Consider the following 19,391-nt stretch of genomic DNA (forward strand, 5'->3'; position numbering starts at 1 on the left):
GATACCAGTGAGCACACTTTACCAGAGCTGTTGTGACATTCATTTGAAAATACATAAGAATGGATATGGTTACATATGGTTAGAATGGTTACATTTTATACAATGAAATATTTGAAAATGTATGATCTTTACAGAATAAACATTTTGCATATGCAGCCCCCTGAGAAGTTACTTTTTAATAAAGGGGTTGAGAAGACGCTTTGACATATACAGTACCATCTTCAAAAGTGCATGTTAGCAAGCTAAATCCAGCACACATTTTATACACCACACAGACTCCAATTAGGTCTTACATTCTTAAAGTGCTACCTAACTGTCTGGTCGGCCACATTTTCTAGAGGCTATAAATACTATGTCAGTGGCATTTGTTACTGCTATAAAAACAAACGTTATTTAAATTAGTGCAATCGTTTCCCTAGGTTTTCAGTCAATTTAAAGCATACATCAGCCCCAGGATCACGCTCATTTCCAAGCCCAAGCTCTCACCAAGATGAATTGCAACCATCCTGCATTTTCACCAGCAGAGAGGATTATTTCTGTAGCTGGGAAGCAGCCGATTCAATACAGAAAGCTGACAGGCCAATATTCAGTGATAGTGATTAAGAACAGATACTCCAGCCTATGAAATCCCCCTGAATTTACATCTGATTGAAAGTGGAGATTCTTTTTTCACTTTTCATGTTCAAATACATTTTTATTTAATTATTTCAAATTATATTTTTGACAATCATATCAATTTTCAAATCCATTTTTCACATCTAATTTTGGGGCCCATTTTTACATGCCCAAATTGCAGAGTAGAGTTCAGAGTACCAGTTGGCTCTGTGTACAGTATGTGCTCACCTTTTCACATCCAGTCTCAAGATACATCCATACTACCAGCAATCATGTGAGATGAGAAAACTTTCCAATCAGTGGACTCATGATAATGGCTCAGATACTTCCCTTATAAATTACCCCTGCTGACATATGCTTCCATGTTACTGAACACAGAATGCAGAAAGCCTAGATTAATCCATACGTGTCCACCTGACCTCACAAAATCAATCAGTCTGTGTTAAAGGAGAGTTGGGATTGCCCAAGCAAATACAGCGATTCTTGCTGGGTCTCAGTTAGGAATGGTATCTCAGTGAAAACAGGACACATATCTATAATATCTAGACTGGCGATTTTCCTGGTCTAAACATTCACCAAACAGTACCAGGCTATTCTCTGCAATCTGAACCATAAATTCATAAAGTCTGTATGCAATACTGAAATAATATCAAATATAGTACAATCCATGCACTTTTTTCCCAAAAGAACACAACGAAAATAAGAATTTCGTGTTTATGTTTCATCTCCTGTTTAGTTCATGAGATATGATGTGAGACAGAGCACACAAATCTATATTCTTTACACTCTTAAATAAAAAAAATACTTTTTTGAATTTGATGCTATATTTTCAATTTAAAAAATCATACTTGGATCAATGATACATCATAGCGATCCCTAATTAATTTAATAGAGATGTGTCTTAATATTTGAGCATCTCAAAAACATTTAAAACCTTTCTATGTGACTGCGTCAGAAACTGTGAGGGCAACTAGTACATGTTTTAGGGTATTTTCTGAAAAAAGACGCTGTCATAAGCATGAGTCATTACATTTACGCTGATAAAAATAAAAATATTTGCTTTTAAAGAGTTTCATTCTTTAAATGATTTAAGGCAACCACAGAAGTAAGTGAGAGCTAAGAGTATCTTTGTGTGCATTGTGAAATGACAAAAGGCCAAATACACCTTTTAGAAATAACTACACATTACTACACACACCTGGCAGTATTTGAAAAGCACCATTTAACTCATTATTCTTGAACATTTGGAGGTCTGAAATGTTGAGGCATGCCATGAACTGCTACACATTTAACTTAATTGATTTGGTTTTCATATTTCTCAAGAGAATTATGCTAATTATATCATGTAAAAGAATACCATAACCACAGGTGTATTTGAATTAACATTGGCTCTTCCCAATAATGGCAAAGAAACGCATATAACATAAATATTAGTTACTTGCCTTACTAATTGTATCTCATATAAAAGATCTACAGTTTCAGTAGACACATTTTGTATTTTGAAAACATTACAAGAGGAAGTGCTATGGATTTGTTTTATTTTAATCTTTTGAAGAACAAATATTCCCGTACATAAGAAAACCCCAAATAACACATTCAGGTCAAGGGACACAAAATCAAAACTCACACAGCACTGTAGTTACATAAATCTGATTGTTGAACTGATTAGAAAACTTTACAAATCAGAAATTCTTTGTATTTGTTGGTTTATATCTTGTTACAAAAGGATACATGACTCTTTTGTTACACAATAGTACGCAACAAGCATGTGTAATATATATCATTCACTCTTGATGAATGGTAGTTATTCAATATGAGACACTAAATTCTGTGAAAAGGATGTTAAGTAGTTTTATAATACTATGAAATGATTTACATAGCAAATTTATATAGCATTTTTCTTCTTGTAGAATCTTGAAGTGAACCAAAGAAGCACCTTTCATATAACAAGAATTCAGCACCCATGTGCAACACCTACCTGGGCAGTCAAACTGATCCAGCAGCCCCACTACACAGCAGAGCAGGTGGAGAAGCTGCTCCACCATATGAATAAAGGCATGCTAAAGTGGACCAGAGTCAGGATACTGGAAATGACAACCCTACAGCACCATGTCCCCAGTCACCATTCTGGGCATTGGTTTGAAAATTTTGGTCCAGAGAGATAAGCATCATCTAGTGGTCCACCAACACCACCTATAGCAGCAGCCAGGCTTTCCCTGGAGGACTCCTGTGGTTAAGGCAGGTATGGCGTACCAGAAGGTCTTATGACACAGGGAACGTGTATCTTCCAGTGAAGGGAGGACTGGCTATGGATGGGTGAGCACAGGTGAGTGTTCCAGGAGTAACAGGGAATGAAAAGTAAAACTTTATGTTTTGCTAAGTAGAGAAATTGAGAATATGTCTGTTCCAGATCTTCCAGTGGAGTAGAGGACTGTAAAATTGTTCCACATGGGAAAAGAAACTGATTTTTATTTTATTTGAATTTGATTTTTTTTTTTTGCTGACTAATACCTCTGTGATCTCCTAAAAGGGACCACCAGTACATTCTAGGAGCCCAAAAGGGGTTGTGCAGGCCAGCAGTGACAGACTACCCAAACGCATACAGTACATACTCTGGTGACATGCTACTCTGGGTTACACACTCTGGCCTGAGGGTCGGCCTACACCACATCTCCCATCCAACCAGGTCCAGGCTTGCTTAGCTTCTGAGACCTACTTACAAACGCAACACATCTAGCAATATCATTTACAAGGAATTTCGATTGCAAAGAGAAATACTGCCAAAATCAAAACTGATTCATACCTACCTTATTGACTTTTATTATAAAATTATCCCTGAAAGACACATAACAGGGATTTATATCCTGTAGTTCCTGTTTACCCTTTATCTTGTTAAGTTCTGTTTAATTTAATTTTGTTAAGCTGGATATTTGTAGGCAACAGTTACCAAGTATAATTAAAGTGGATACCAAAAAATCTAATTCTACAAAATGTTATCTAATTCATAAATATACAGACTGCTTATGCCCAGAGCAAAAACAAAATATAGAGTTCTTCATTGACTTTAATCATTTCAGTCATGCAAATATGCTCTATTAGAGAGAAATCAAGCACACAGGAGAAAATCTGAGGGAAAATTAATTGGGCACACGCAAATTAAGGAATTTAAAATTCCATTTCATCATGTGAAAATATCTTTTGGCAGGAGTCCTTTTAGCTCCCAACTTCGGAATGTTACTGGATTGGTGGGGCTGGATGTTTTGAATATGAAGTGACAAATCCCGTTCAAGGTTTTGATTACAAAAATCTAATTTAATTTTTGTTTACAACATTAATAAGCAATAAAAATAATCAGCCCTCCAATATGGAAAAATATTTTCCTGCATTCTTTCCTGAGTTCTTTAAGAATGCAGGAAAATATTTTTCAATATCTTACTCACCACTGTCTCTGTTATCCCCTTTAAAATGCAATTGATATACCGTAATAGAGCGTGATTACATGACATGTCAAGGTCAGGTGCAGTACACATCACACAAAAAACGAAATGCCAGACTATGACAGCTATGGACGGCCTCTAAATAGCCTGTGAAATTTCTGCAAATATTAAGAGCTACATATATACATTTCAGGATTTTAAGAAATAGCTTGAAATGAACAAGAAATGCACTGTGAATTAATAAAATGTACAAGCTGTTGAAACTATATATTGAATTACATTACTTTATGCTTGTTTTTTAAATGACAGGTATAGAATATAGACAGGTATAAAAATCCTACCTCACATTAATTTAGGTTTCAGTTTCTCTAATTTTCTAATACTTTAGTTTATAAAGCTTTAAACTGCCACATGCTTATAGACTACACTGTAAAGCAAAGTATCCTAAAATCAAACCCAATCTTCTCCCCTCATCTCACAGTATTTTCAATAACAGCGATTCCCTTCCAATTCACTCACATCACTGCAAACTGATTTAGAGACTGAACCCAAGACTGCTAGATATTCTGGTATTTGAATGCTGTTTCAGCTTGGATGATTGATCCTTATTCAGACTTGTTTCACAATTTAGGCTATGCCATGAGTCACCCTCCACTGCTACTGGAACAACTCAAGGAAGAGAATATGTCCCACAAAACATATCTTTCATGAAGGATAAACATTCAAGAAAGATGGGTATCACAGAAAAGGGCCTTTTGTGCTGAGGAGGATGTGTGGCTCATTAAAAAGAAAGAGCACTTCCTTCAGATACCTCACTGCTTGGGCTAAGTGACTCAGTTTTCCTTTTTTCACTGACGATGAGGCTGTGGCCCTGGTTTAGTGTTTTAGTGTGGATTTAGAGAGAACTGTAATTATTTGTTTTACTCAGAAACAAGACAAAAAGAGTCAATACAAACCTGTAGTAATATGTAGGCACTGTATGTATGTAAGGAGATGTCATAGTATCAATTTGCATGCCTTTTAAAAAGTAGGAAGAACAAAAATGAAAGTCTGTTACAAGAAAAAAAAAAGATGTGTTGTGATAGTAAGCACTGTACTATAATAAACTGTATAAAACAGCCTGGAAAAACAGAGAGTACCAGATTCCCACTGATAAAAATATACACAGTACATATTTGTCTTCTTATCAAGTTCCAGATGTTCTGAAAAAACGAAAAGGAACAATTCCTAGTGTAGCTAACTGGGCAAGATGGAAGTCAAAATTCAATCCCTCCCCCTCAGTGCAGAGGGGGAACACTGGTGTATTTATTTCAAAAACAGTCTATTATTATGATTACAGGGAAAGTATGTTGCTACTCTTTTTCTGGCACGCCATCCTCCTCCCACAACTTTAGGACTTAGGGGATTGGGCAAAACTATGCTTAACTCATTGTTTTCGCTCACATCCTTTCATTAGATGACACAGACTCTTGCAGCTCACTTTAACAAACAAGAGGCCTCCTCTGAGAACAAAGAGGAGGTGCCTGGTACTCACCCTACTGTATACAGTATGTCTTAGATGGAACTGAGCCAGCACTTCAGCAAAGAATCATCAAACCAAAATCTCACTCTTTCTTATTCCCATTCATTTGCATTCTGCTTCTGTTATACATTCAGTTGGTTGTTCATTTATTTTTTGACAAGGCTAGGGTTTAGCTGCTAGTTACTGCTGTGCCAGTCTACATTGTAGATTAATGAATAATAAAAATGGGACCCAAAAGTTACTAACACTTTAATACAGGTGATAGTCCAGTTACAGACTGCAAACAAATTGTTTGGAAACAGACACAGAACATTAAGCAGAAGCAATGAGGAATTTTGATGAGTCCTCCTAACCCCCACACAAGAAGCCTGTTTATTTGAAAAAACAACATATTTAAATTGTTTTGCTAAGGCTTTGGAATTCTTTGACATTTATCTTAAATTCCAACCCTAATTCTCCATTTCAGTTCCTATAAATTCAGTTAGCAGGTCAACTACAGTAAAACATACACCACATACATTACATACTAATCTTAAACCAAAATAGCTAAATTTTCTCAATGATTTTTTGTTCAGCATTCAACTATACTCCACAGTGGTTTGCCTCAGGCAGTTAAATGCTGTGATTTTGTGAAGTAAACAGGTTACTTCACAGGTAATTGCATTCCTATAGCACTTAATTATTGTATTAGCTGTTTTCAAAACAGGAACAAGAAATGTATGAGTATTGTATTTGTATGAGCCTTAAATATCACAATTTAAGATGCATAAGCCTATGTATTATTCTTACACTAAAGCTCCCATTAAAAATCATAATCACAGGCAATCATAGGCAACAAACACATAGGCAAAGTTATTCAAAATATTTTCAATTTTATATGATAGAATATTTATTCCTTAACTTCAAAATAATAAATTCTATCTATAAAATGCAATGCATTATTGAACCAATATATCCCAGTAATTCCTAAGAGAATTCAAAACTACCTACAATTCAAACTGTTCTAATAACAACGTCACAAACTGTAAACTGCAAACATTAGCCAATTACTAATTGCTATACACTACAGAGCATTTCATTAGCTATTATTTTTACAAAACACTGCTGCCAAGGTTAACATACTGTATTCAAAACCAATAGTACACAATGCTGAAAAACGCAATGCAGAAAAATACACAATACAGAATGACCAGATAAAACCACCACAAACATAGGGAGAACACAACTCAAACACACATACTGTACAGTATACTGTACATATACAGTGTATATAAAATGCATAACTGTATACTGTATACTGTATACTGTATACTGTATAATGTATAATGTGGCTAAGGATCTGTGCCTGTGGCTGGAAGGTTGCCGGTTCAAATCCTGCAGCCGGCAGAGGAATCTGATCAAGGCCCTTAACCCCAACTGCTCCGGGGGTGCTGTACAATAGCTGACCCTGTGTTCTGACCCCAGGCTTTTCTCCCTGTCTGTGTGTCAATGTGTCTCATGGAGAGCAAGCTGGGGTATGCAAAAAGATGAATTCCTAATGTAAGAAATTGTATAGGGCTGATAAAGTGATGTTATAATACAGTATATTTTTGGTATATTCTTGTATATTTCAGAACTTATTAAAACTTTGCATTAATGCAAATAATGCATCACTTATGAAAATGTCCAAATGCTTGCAAATCAGAACTGTGAAGTACAGCATAAGAAAATCATCTGAGCTTCTGTATCAAAATGCAGTGCATGCCTCCTAGTTGTTCAGTGATAGCACTGGCTGGTGACTGCAATGTGACAGCATCTGGTCACATTCATTTGGATCTGTCCACCTAGAAATACAGCAAAGACCGTTTGCTAGCACAAAAAGACTATTGTGCTTTGGAACCTGTTATTTTGCTGTGTAAAATCATAGGTATACACAAAAGCTCTGTCCCTGCAAAGAAAAGCATTGTATATAGGATTAAGGCATACCTACTTTGTTTGATATTCTACTTATAATAAGATACACTTCAGTCTAGTACATTTATTTATATTTTTTATGTAAATTATATAGAAAACTATATACTGTACTATCTTCTTTTCTATAGAGAAATTATAGAGTATAGAGAAAACTATTGTTAATTTGTAGTCATATAAACTGTGTAGTGGTAAGTATGGCCTCTATGTCATGGTAATATGGCTATAGCAATAAATGCAGCTGTCACTTTTCATTGTGCCAAAGCCTTACAAATTTTACATTTGCTGCTGTATTTACACCAGTGTATGTAAACATTCTTCTGAAGATCCAATGTACTTTCATCTAACCCATCTTTGAAATGTCACTAGGAATGTGTAGGCTTTAGTTCACATTTTATATTAACATACATTATGAAGGGAATGTTTTGCTGTTGCAACACAATGACGCAATCAAACTTTCACTGGATTATCTTTAGAATACCATGCCTTCTTTTTCACCTGCTAAAGAATGAAACATTAAAAAAGCGAGCTTTTGAAGTGCCTTGTCTGTTTAGAAGTCCCATGTTACAGTACCATTTAAGACAGTTTTGAGTGACACAGCCTGTTCTTCAAGTCACAATGCAACAGTTTTTCTAAATAGGTTGATTAACTTTTGCAGCATTCAGTAACTATGTCCTCACCATTGCTCTTACAAATTAACTTATATTCATACAAAATGTAAACCACCTTTTTTCACAGAATTATCACAAACACAAAACAGAATTATGAACTGTGAACTAAAATACATATTTTTAAAATAAGTGTAATAAAAACACTGATAAGTAAACCTGATATTAAAGTGCTGCCTGAAACACAATTACCTAAGAATAAGCTTTGTTTTTTCTCTTGGGTTTGAATTTATTGGATTCAGTGATAAAAGACTCTGCTGCAGTACTGCTTGTTGTTATGAAATGCAGTATTGTACTGCATACTCCTGATCTTTATATGGCAATTATGTGCTTTCCTCTTATTTTTATGATGAGTCCAAAATGCAATTAAATAATTAATGTGAACATAAGCATTGTGATACAATTATATGTCTACGTAAATACTGTATCTTAAAGCTTTCTTCCTAATGTCTGTGTGATTGAAAAAGAACATCTGCGTGCTGTGACGATACATATATTATTTAGCAGATACTTTTGTACATCACCAGTACCATTAATAGCACAGCCAAGCCATTGTTTGTTCAGTTTTACTCTGCCTGAAAACACTTCCTCTGAAGACAATAATCAGTCAATAGTTTGCAGACTTACATAAAACTATAAAGGAAGGCAAAGATAGTTTCCTTCCCAATGGAAATTCAAATCCTGTAATGGAGATGCCTGTTTGATATTCTACCGAACTAATTTTAAGCCAGTCTGTCAAGAACCTAAAGCTGCAATCTCATACTGCATTAAAGCTAAAAGAACTTCAGAAATGTAATTAATTAGATGAAGTCATATTCATATTTATAAGAAATTATTATTGTAATTCAAAATAAAGAATAGTTTTTTTTTACTCACTGATATTCAACATATTATTAGAGCCTACTGCAATATGGAGAATCTGCCATTGCTCTCCTGCAAATGTCAAAGGCTCAACTGTATTTTAATTCAGAAGAACACAACTTATCCACATGCCACAGATACCGTATGCCCACAGTCTAAATAATGCACTGTTCACTGCTCCTGCATGACAGAAATATGAAGCATTAGGACCCAGACAACATTATGCTGTTTTTGGTATTCACAAATGATTGCTCCATTGCAGATTTCTTACCCTACCCCCCAAAAATGAATTTGTTGTGATTTAGCAAGCCATTTTCTCTCTCTCTTTCTAACCAAGCACAGACTGTTATACTTAGCATGATACTCTGAAACTTCCTGTTTTCCACAATGGCTTCTCATCGGAGCTATAAAACTCAGCTCTGAGACAGTCTTGCTGTGCTGTGTGGAAGCCCTGCCAGTAGTAAATACTGTACATTATGCAGTGCAACAGAACCTCTCTAATGAAGAAAGGGACAAGTCCTGAATTCATAGGCAGTTAGTTAAGGAATTGCCCAGGGGACAGTAATTTTAACTAGATGACTGGATTTTGCAAACCATTTTTTTTTGTTTCCAGGCTTAAATTTGATTGGTATACCATGTACTATCTCATTTTCAGAGAAGCAATACACAGTAGATATAATATATATATATAAAATAGATGTTGAACATTTTTAATTCCTTAATACTCTCCTTTTACATAATTACAGTTAGCATTTTGGAGAAATGCAGAATTCATACAACTATGATTTACAAAACAGTTTATTTGCAAAGTATCTTCAAATTTAGATTGTCTACACAGTACATGTAAATTAATAATTGTTCTATCACTCCAGAACTCAGCATATTGTGGAAGTTTCTTACAAAAATATAAATAAAAGGACAATTACACACAGTATTGTTCTTTATTGTACTGCTAACAAGAAATATCCACACAAAACCATAAAAATAGATTCCAATATAATAAAACAAGTTATTATTTTCTAAAATGCCATTCAGATGAAGGCAATACCTTATAGAAATTCCTATAGCTTGAATGCTAAGAAAATTAAAGCTGCTGCTTGTAAATCGGGCAAAAGCAAAAAGTAATCAGGAAATCAATTTGACCACCACCCTACATTCAATCCCCCTGTGGGTTATCAAGCTCTAATTATTTCCGTCCTGAAAAAGGACCATCACCAACCTTCAAATGGTAAACCATTTATAATTCATATGACAAAACATCTCTGAAGGAGGTTTAAATGAAGATCATTTTTTTTGTTTATAGTCAGAAATGTTTCATTTTCATTTTCTGACAGAGGTGTATAGCCTTACAATATCTACGTCTTAAAAGAGGCAGGCAGAGTAGTTGTTGGGAAAGTGACAGTTCTGAGCTCAAATCACAGGTGGGGCAATTGCTGCTGTATCCCTGAGCAAAGTAATTCACTCCAGAATGTCCTGTACAATTGCAAGTTACTTTGGATAAATGCATCAGGTAAAAATCAATGTAACATGGTCTTGGATCTACTTTTGCAGCTGTCACCATAAACGCACGTTTTATGAACAAATTGTATGCATATATAAAACACACTGCTCTCCACTAATCAAGATGTAAGTCCATTTTGGGGTCACAGATCTCAGCGAAAGGGACAATCTAGAGTAGCCAATAAGACCTAGGCAGGATGTCTGGAAGGATGTCCAGAGCAACAAACCGAACAAAAACCCGAAGAAAACACGGAAAGAGCACATACAGACAGCTGCAGCTGAAACGAAACTCTGTGCTGGAGTGGTGAGAAGTAGCTAACTGTGATATAGCTGTTCCACCCTGAATTAGTACAGATTTCATTAAAATGCCTTTATTTTTTCCAATATTAGCCATGTTACAGTAGTGCTTGACTATGTTTTATTTAATGCAGCACGTACAGTCTCCTTCAGAAAATTAATCTTGTTACAGAAAAAGCAAAAGAATAGTGCAATAAATAAATATATTAAACTTTATCTTTAAAAGTGAGATACGGTATATACAGTAGTCCTTGGCTACTACATCCCTATAAAACACATTACTAGTGTTAGTGATGAATTGATGTCACAGAGACAATTACAATGTCTTGCAGAAAAATATAAACTAAAAACTTCAGACTCAACACATCTTCTTGACATTACTTAAATCTTTACCTCTACAAACCTATTATTTGTTAAACAACACATTTTCTCTGAACATGGTTGAGCTAGAATCTTATGTAGAGTACATGGAAATTAAAAAAAAGAAAATATGAAAGCGGTTTTACACAAAAAATTGGTTCAACACAAATGGCTGGTAACCACTTTGTTTCTCACAACATGCTGTTTGCTGTAGATGAGCCAGCTAATGTCCAATTAGTGGTTGATAAACAAAACTAAAATTATAAAGCTACTGTTTTAATATACTGTAGCTACCCATTGAGGATTCTATATCGGCACAGATACTGGTAATTTGCAGTTTATTCTACCAGTAATATTTTTTTCAGAGGATCAGTTTCATTAGTTTTAATCCTACTAAAGCTAACCTGAAGATTTTCACCCTTTGCAGCCAAAAATAATAATAAATATATTTTATTATAACTTTAACTATAACTTTCGATTATGAAAACGATCAAATAAATTAACACCTTGCTTATAAATGTAATTCTACTGTCCTCTTGTAATGCATACTGGTTAGGCTGAGTAACACAAAATAATATTATATGAAATGTAAAAATCTGCAAAATCTTTGTGAGGCTTCATTTTAAAACTGTTCCAGGTAAAGATTTCTTCTGACAAAACATTTTGTGCCTTTTGCCAGCATCTGAACTGACAGAATGACAATGTGAATAAAACAAACATCAAAAGTGTGGTATGCTAAAAAAGCACACCGTTTTAATAGATTTTTACCTAAGCTTAAACATTGAAGGGTACTTGCATTTGTACAGATGCTATTTTCTTCAACAACCATTTATTCTATGGACAAAAGGAAGCCTTCACAGTACTCTGTGGCACTCCCTTTTATACAAATCTGCTATTGCAGTATGAAAGGAAAGATCAGATGTTTCCTATAATGCCATGGAAAAAGAAAATAGTCCAGTTATGCACAGCAACCTTTGTTTTAAAGCTCTACTAAACTCTTGAAACACAAAAAAATGATATTATGATACTATTGATTTCCCTCAAATAACTGTCAGTGTTACTTGAGCTAACTAGGGAATCTTCAGTCTACTGTGCAGCAACAACCTCAGCTGCAAAACTGTCTGGTGTTACAAACTAGGGCCATGCCTTTCATCACCCCTGATAGAACAGTCCTGTTATTAGAATTCTTTAGTGCACAAAAAGGGGGCACTTTGACAACCATGCACTTCAGAGTGTATGTGTATCCTGTCCACATGTGGTGTAGGTTTCTGGTGCCGAGTCAGGAATCTATTTCAAATGGCATGGGGAGGGGTAGCAGGATGTTCATTCTAAATTCTAAAAAAATATATAAAAAATAATGTTTTTGTGTTCACGCAAGGAGCAAAGAAAACCATGCTAAATGGCAAAAAGACAATTCCCTGTTATTGCAGTGAAAACATCTGCCAATAGCTGATAAACATGACCTTTTGGACCTTCATGCACTAGAATAATTCAAATATGAGAAGCCCATTTCACAGCCAAAAACAACAGTCACAGTAATACTTTAAACAGTGATCTTGCAGCTTAGTAAAACCAAACAAGATCCTTTTTAAACAAACCACATCTCCTGAAATTGAAATATACAGCTTCCTGATCACTGAAGGTTGTTTGGTTGTAAATCAACATTTACAACACACAGGCTAAACTGACTTCAAAACAAGAACATGTGAAGATAAAAAGGACTTGCTTCTTTTCATCCACTTATGCTATTTTTATAATAAAATTGTACTCAATGAGTTGATGATAGAGAATATGTAGGACAATTATTCTAGTTGAATAGTGTGCAAGAACAGTCTAGATAAAAAAACTAATAAACGGAAGACCTCACTCAGTAGTCTAGGTCACTTCTGAGGAAACGTTAAGTGTTACAGGTGGGAATATCTGGATCATCACAGGAAGATGTAGGATTTATGCCAGATTATCTCTTGAAAGTAGTAAATGTAACCAACCCTTTGAAAGAAGAGAGGAAACATTCATGTTTTCATGACTGAGGCTTATGCAAACACCTATAAGAGAATACAATAAATAGTAATTGTTTAACATGTTTTTTAATGTTTTAAGACAAAATCCTTTTCCCTTGTGAATAAAACGTACAGTATAAGGTTTTGTATTAAATCATATAGTTTACCCAAAAAGATGCTGTGCTTTAAATTTGTACTTTACTTTACTTTACTTTAATTTTCCTTCTAAAAACTTCCTTTTTAGGTAAATACTCTAGCACAATTTGCCTGTAACTTCACCATTCTTGAATCCTTAAAATGTTTGGACTGATGAACTTATTTTGATTTAATAATAACAATCATCATCTTTTTTTTTGTTTTTTTAATTTGTTTTCTGTTGTCCTTTCGGAATAACTGTCACAAAACATTTCAAGAACAAAGGAATGTGCCCTCAGACCACAGAAGCACACTGCAATACAATAGTGTCTGCCTGAGCATTTGGACACAGGCCACAGACTTGATTATGACACTGACTCACTGGGGAACTTTTTATTTCTTAACATCATTCAGCTATGTAAAGTAAAAAAAAACACTTGTAATTTGCTTTATTTTATTTTTTATTTATAAAGATTAGTTATCTTTATAAATTGATAGTGGGTTCATCATTGTACATCTAGAGAGACAAGTATAACATATTGTAGTGTTCTGTAAAAAATAAGAGACTTGTTTCAGACATACTAACTGTTCAGCTTTTCACTGTAATACTATAAAATGAAGGTTTTGGGGGGGGGGGGCAACTGGATAAAATCAAACAGTCTCTTAATCACAGCCTAACCTACAACACAGTGAAGCACAGCATGGGCTCCATCTCCTTTCAGATCCCATCCAATGTGTAAAACGACGTTAAAATACCATAAATGAAAGCACCTTGAAAATTCCACCTTAAAAGCCTACTCTAGGCCTCAGCTAATGTGAGCCTCTGTTCTACTTCTCTCTTCTCTTTTCTAGTTGCAATACTCTTTCAAGTGAGGTTTCTGACACAGCAAAAACCCCCACACTTCATCAGCCAGACACAAAGGACAAGTGTGTGTCTGAGGACAAGATAAAGAGGTCATATCCTTTTTTTATACTGTATTCTAAGATCATGCTGTTTCTAAAATAACCAACTCAGAAATAAAGTTTAGCTCAAAAACTTTTAAATTTATTACAAATATTTTCATATATGTCACAATTTCTAATCCCTTGCGGTATTTTACACAAATGTAAAAGAATCAGCCTTTTCTTTTTTTTCTTCACTCTTCACTCTCCCATGCTTTGTGCAAAGCCCCACAATGAATACAAATTGGGTTTGTTATCACCGTGATGGAAATTTCCCTTTTTATAATCTCTTCTTTTCTCATTACTTTCATCTTAAAGCCCTCAGATCAGAAATTTGAATCACAGGTTTCTATCACGAAAATTTGACTAAGGAGCTTGTTGGTGCTGGAGACTTGTAAACTGCTGTAAAGGGTCTGAATTAATGGAATTTCAAGAATAGTAATTAAAGGTAGAATTTGGGGTGATTAATGATTAATTTCCATCCAAGAAGAAATAAGCATTTTTTATTGAAAAAACTGTTTAGACAAACATAAATAGCAGCCTTTAAAAGCAAATGTCTAAACTAGGAAGGTTAATTAAACATATGAATATTTTAAGTAACAAAGAAGTTATTTTCAAGTTGTAATAAAATGTAATTTAACCCTCCTTAGCCATCACTGAAAAAAATAACTAAATGAGCTGGCTTTTAGTCCACAAAAATGTACTGCTTCAGTTCAAATGCAAATCAGGAGATGATGTTTACTCTACATATAAATCGTATACCTATTTAGGTTTGCATATTAATAAGATAAAAATACTTCCAAGAATTATCTGAGATTTTGGAAATGTAGTCATCTGCAAAGTAAATAAAGCAAAATGACATTATCGGCCCTTATCCAAAGAATATCTAACATTTATTATTCACGTTTGGTACACCTTGAATACATTTTCTGCTCAAAAACTTAAATCTAAAGCTCACAAAAAAGCACCACATTATTATAGTAGAGATTTTTAATTCACTGCAGTTTGAATCATGAGACATCCCTTGTGTTAAAATGGAAAGAGCAGTTCTACTACAAAAACATAAGAAGAATTCTTGATATACTAGTCCTGGATTATTATATGTTACAAAACACAAAAGCATGAGCTGCAGATAGTAAGTGCTGAAAATTACACCCTTTGGCTACATTTAGACAGTTAAAAGCATTTCTACACAACCTTCCAGCCTCACGTCCTTACCGAAGAATGTCAGGCATCATCAAATCTATGAATTCTTTTCTACATAATGGAAAACAATTCATATGTATGGCTACGTAATATCACTTTAGTATAAATGTATGTGCCATAAACATGTCTCCAAGACATCATCGTGGATTGAAAATACAGTTGCCTACTTTTGTGTAATAGGAAATGGGGGTGACATGCTGGTTTGCACCACTAAGTCTCAGCTCCAGAGATTTCAGACTGGGATGCCAGTCTATGTGAAGCTTGCATGCTCTCCCTCTCAGTGTTCATGTGTTTTGGCTGGGTGCTCCAGTTTCCATCCAGCTTCCACACACACTCCTTAAATTGTTCCTTTCCAGCAGTTTGGGGGAGGGTGGGGGTTGTTTCAGCACAACCAGCGCTAGAAAATGCGTTTTAGAGAAAATGACCCAGATGTTCTGGATGTGGCCTTTCTGATACAATCCTTTCCATTATGTTTATTTTTTCAAAATAATTTTCATCAACCCGAATTTTCTAACTTGAGCCATTCATTGGTCATTCATCCCTCATGATTGAGGATAATTGTCTTCCACAATACAAAAGGTGACCGATAAGACCAGCGAACACTCTCTGGCAGGTGGAGCATGTGCTGTTCTGGACGATATTGTCACAATCGCTACTCCTCCTTTTAAGGGCGATCCAGCCCTTCCTTGTTTAGCCCCATTACCTGCACCTGCTTCTTATTTCTGTTCTCCCTTAAAAGCCAGATGCTGACATCATTCGGGGTTCCTCATTGAATCCTGTTTCGTGAGAGCCCGGGTCCTGCAGCGTCTGGCTCCGTTATGATTTTAACTTTCTGTTGCTGATTCCCCCTGCCGGTTCCGACCCAGTTCCTGTTCCTTATCCCCCCGGATGGATCGCCTGGCCATGGACTTTTGCCTCTGTTTTTGATTACCCTGGGTTTTGGATTGTTCGCCCCGAACTCACTTCCCCTGGACACCTGCACCCCTTGGACACGCCCCCTGTCTCCAGACCCTCTCCCGCATCACCTTTTCCCCAGTGTATCTTCACAATTCCGGATCGTGTCATCTGCATAGGGCCCGGAAAGAACTGTTTCGTGACAGATATCAGGTCATGTACTGTGCCATCCACTCCATCACGCTCTGGCTTGGTTTCCTTGTTCTGACATCTTTGGGCCTCAAAGTGCTGGGATCCTTCCCAGATATTCTCCCTCCATCTGGTTTAGTTAAGCGCCAAAATCTCCCACAAGTCAATACTGATGTCACATTTCTTTGTGTTTGCTTTTACCACGTCAGTGAAAGACTTCTGGCCTGCTCTGATGTGACTGCCTTGCCTAACCTGTGAGAAAGAGAACCTTCTCTGGCAGCCTGATACTTGATAGCTGGAGAGATCCTTGCACCAGTGCTTGTTGTGCCTGCAGCACTGTAACTTTTAAAAATTTAACTAGAGCACTTTTATAATGCAATTAATTTAATACAACTCCTGGAAAAATATGAAAGAGTATAAAACAAAAGTCTAATCATGTGCAGGCTCACTCCAATTTAATCTACTGCAATTCGTTAAGGCTCTCACTGGACAAACCCCTGCACACTAACCCTAACCCAAAATGCAGCCATTAAATCAAGTTTTAGACAGTAGTTTTAAATGAATTTAGCATATTGTAGAACTGCAAAAACAAACTCATTATAGCTGCCAATTAACTTACAAGTCAAGGGTCAAATAAGAACCTAGCTTTATTTACAATGAAATATAATAAGGGTAATAAGGTGTTTTCTTTCCTCTTTTTTTCAACATGGAATAAACCTATTACTGTTCCTTTGCAGCCTATGCATGCTGACGCAGCTACCCACCTGAACTAATAAGGGTAAGCCTATATCCAATTCCTTGATTATTTTTCTGAAAACTATCTTTTCAGAAAAAAAAGCTTTATAGTATACTGCGAACATATGTACTGTATGTGAAAACAAAAATCAATTTCCATGTTGGGATTAGAGTCCTGTTTTAAACACTACAACTATCTGGGGTCCATAAAGCACTTGCTCCCTCTATGCGAACTCACAATAAAGTGACCTAAACCATAGAAATGTCCTCAGATTGCAGCACAGCTTTAATGTCAGTCCAACCAACCCACAACTTAGATATTGTTGGAAACCAAATATTTTGTTTTTCGTCATAACACTATTCCTTTCAGATACAATAAACTATTTTTAATGTATTCTGCAAACGTTAATTACATCAGCACATTCATGTACTGTAACATTACGATTCAGACTATAGTACTCTTCGCATTAAAAATATAAGATTCTGAAATGGTTATCATTCTGGATTTATTTCCTTTAAAAGGAAGAAGAAAGGAGTTTTCAATATTTGCCTGTACTGTACTTTCATTTAAACAATCTCATTTCATATAGGCATATAATAAGACATATACTGTATGCAGCGAAATAGCCAGGTTACTTGCTCTTTCAGTGTTAATGTCGACATCTTTTAGATTTGTTGTTGGAATATTACGTGTTGTTACACATGAATATTAGGATATCGCATTAAAAGAAAATGGTTCGTTACTACGGCGTAGAACGCTAGACCCTACTCTAGTAACCTACATACCGAATATGCACTGGACAGGGTTTTGGAGGTGGCACATAAATTCTAGTCTTCTAGCCGTCGCGTACAGTATGTCGTGCATCACTTCTGATTCATCCTAAGATTACAAAATCATGTAGCCGCCTGTTTCAAGGATGTTTTTTTCTGACCAGAAAACACACAATAATAAACGCTTTTGACCACGAAAATAAAATCGATTCCGATTCCTTCCGCGTTCCGTTCGGAGCGGATTTTCCCAAGTCCAGCTACCTGCGATGAACGCTTTGATTCTATAAACCCCAGCTTCTGATATCCGAAAGCATGTACAGTAGCAATTGCACCAGATATTAATGTTGTAGAACTGCAAAAGCGACATAGTAGCCTACAATATATAAATTAAACACAAAACACACACATAGAAGGTATTTTAATCTTACCGCTGTATTCTTGATTGTACTGTAGACAACAACTTTCAGAGGTCTTCCTCTGTCAGTACCCAGCAGAAAAAAAATCCGGACACGGTGTTTTTCAACAAGAGAAAGGATTTACCGGGCTTCTGACCAGCGTGGTATTTATCGGAAAGAGGCAGGAAATTTTGTTTCTGTGCCTGCTGTCAGAATAACCTTTCCTGGATTTCTCTTTCCATAAAACGGAGGAGAGAGGGAGCCGCCTGGCGCTGTAGTTCGAAACAGCAGGAACGTATTTAGTGGCACCGCAGGGCACAGGAAATATGAGTCCGAGTTGCCCAACTGAAGAGGAAACTGCGTCTCCTCCTAATCCTACACGATAATAAAAAATGTTGAAAATAACCACCGCGTGTACGTCACGTTCATTTAAAACGTTTACATGGAAGATATTAAAATGAAATTAATTCAAGCAAAACAGAACATTCCACGTCACCGAGTCATGCCTGATCTAGATTCCTCAAAATTAATTTGTATGCATTTGTTCCGTTTAAAAATAAGACAGATCATCGTAGGGCACCGTTAATTTTCAGCATCAAAAAACCCTAAACAGGTGTGGAAAGGGTTAGGCTCAGTCAAGCCACTTAACATCTCGTAACAGTGCTAACAGTGCTTCTGTGATCAGCAGTTTCTGTGATCAATTGGCATTCTGTATAGCATTCTAAATACATACATCAGTTTATCAGCTGTCAGTTTTCATTTAGTATTTTCAGGCCACGTTTAGGCGGATGACCAAGAATATAATACATCGAAATAAACTATTTCGCCTTGTGTAAAACAATTTGTCAGGCACATGATTATTTCACCGACGTTAGAGGATTTCAAGACTGTTTTATGTCTCAATTTATTTATCT

General features: G+C 35.7%; 1 protein-coding gene across 5 annotated transcripts in view; it reads right to left on the reverse strand.

Annotated features, from left to right (window-relative positions):
* Nucleotides 1–19,391, reverse strand: part of ptprea (protein tyrosine phosphatase receptor type Ea) — a 118,945-nt gene that overhangs the window by 56,496 nt on the left and 43,058 nt on the right. For 2 of the 5 annotated variants that reach the window (XM_015347012.2, XM_015347013.2), the window contains exon 1: nt 18,511–18,740. The exons of 1 other annotated variant lie outside the window; for it this stretch is intronic. The gene's annotated coding sequence lies outside the window, so the exon portion shown is untranslated. Of the gene's footprint in view, nt 1–18,510; nt 18,743–19,391 lie in introns of those variants that run through there. 2 more of the 5 variants (XM_015347016.2, XM_015347017.2) reach the window with 2 other exon arrangements.

The sequence above is a fragment of the Lepisosteus oculatus genome, chromosome 4, assembly GCF_040954835.1.
Source record: "Lepisosteus oculatus isolate fLepOcu1 chromosome 4, fLepOcu1.hap2, whole genome shotgun sequence".
NCBI lineage: Eukaryota > Metazoa > Chordata > Actinopteri > Semionotiformes > Lepisosteidae > Lepisosteus > Lepisosteus oculatus.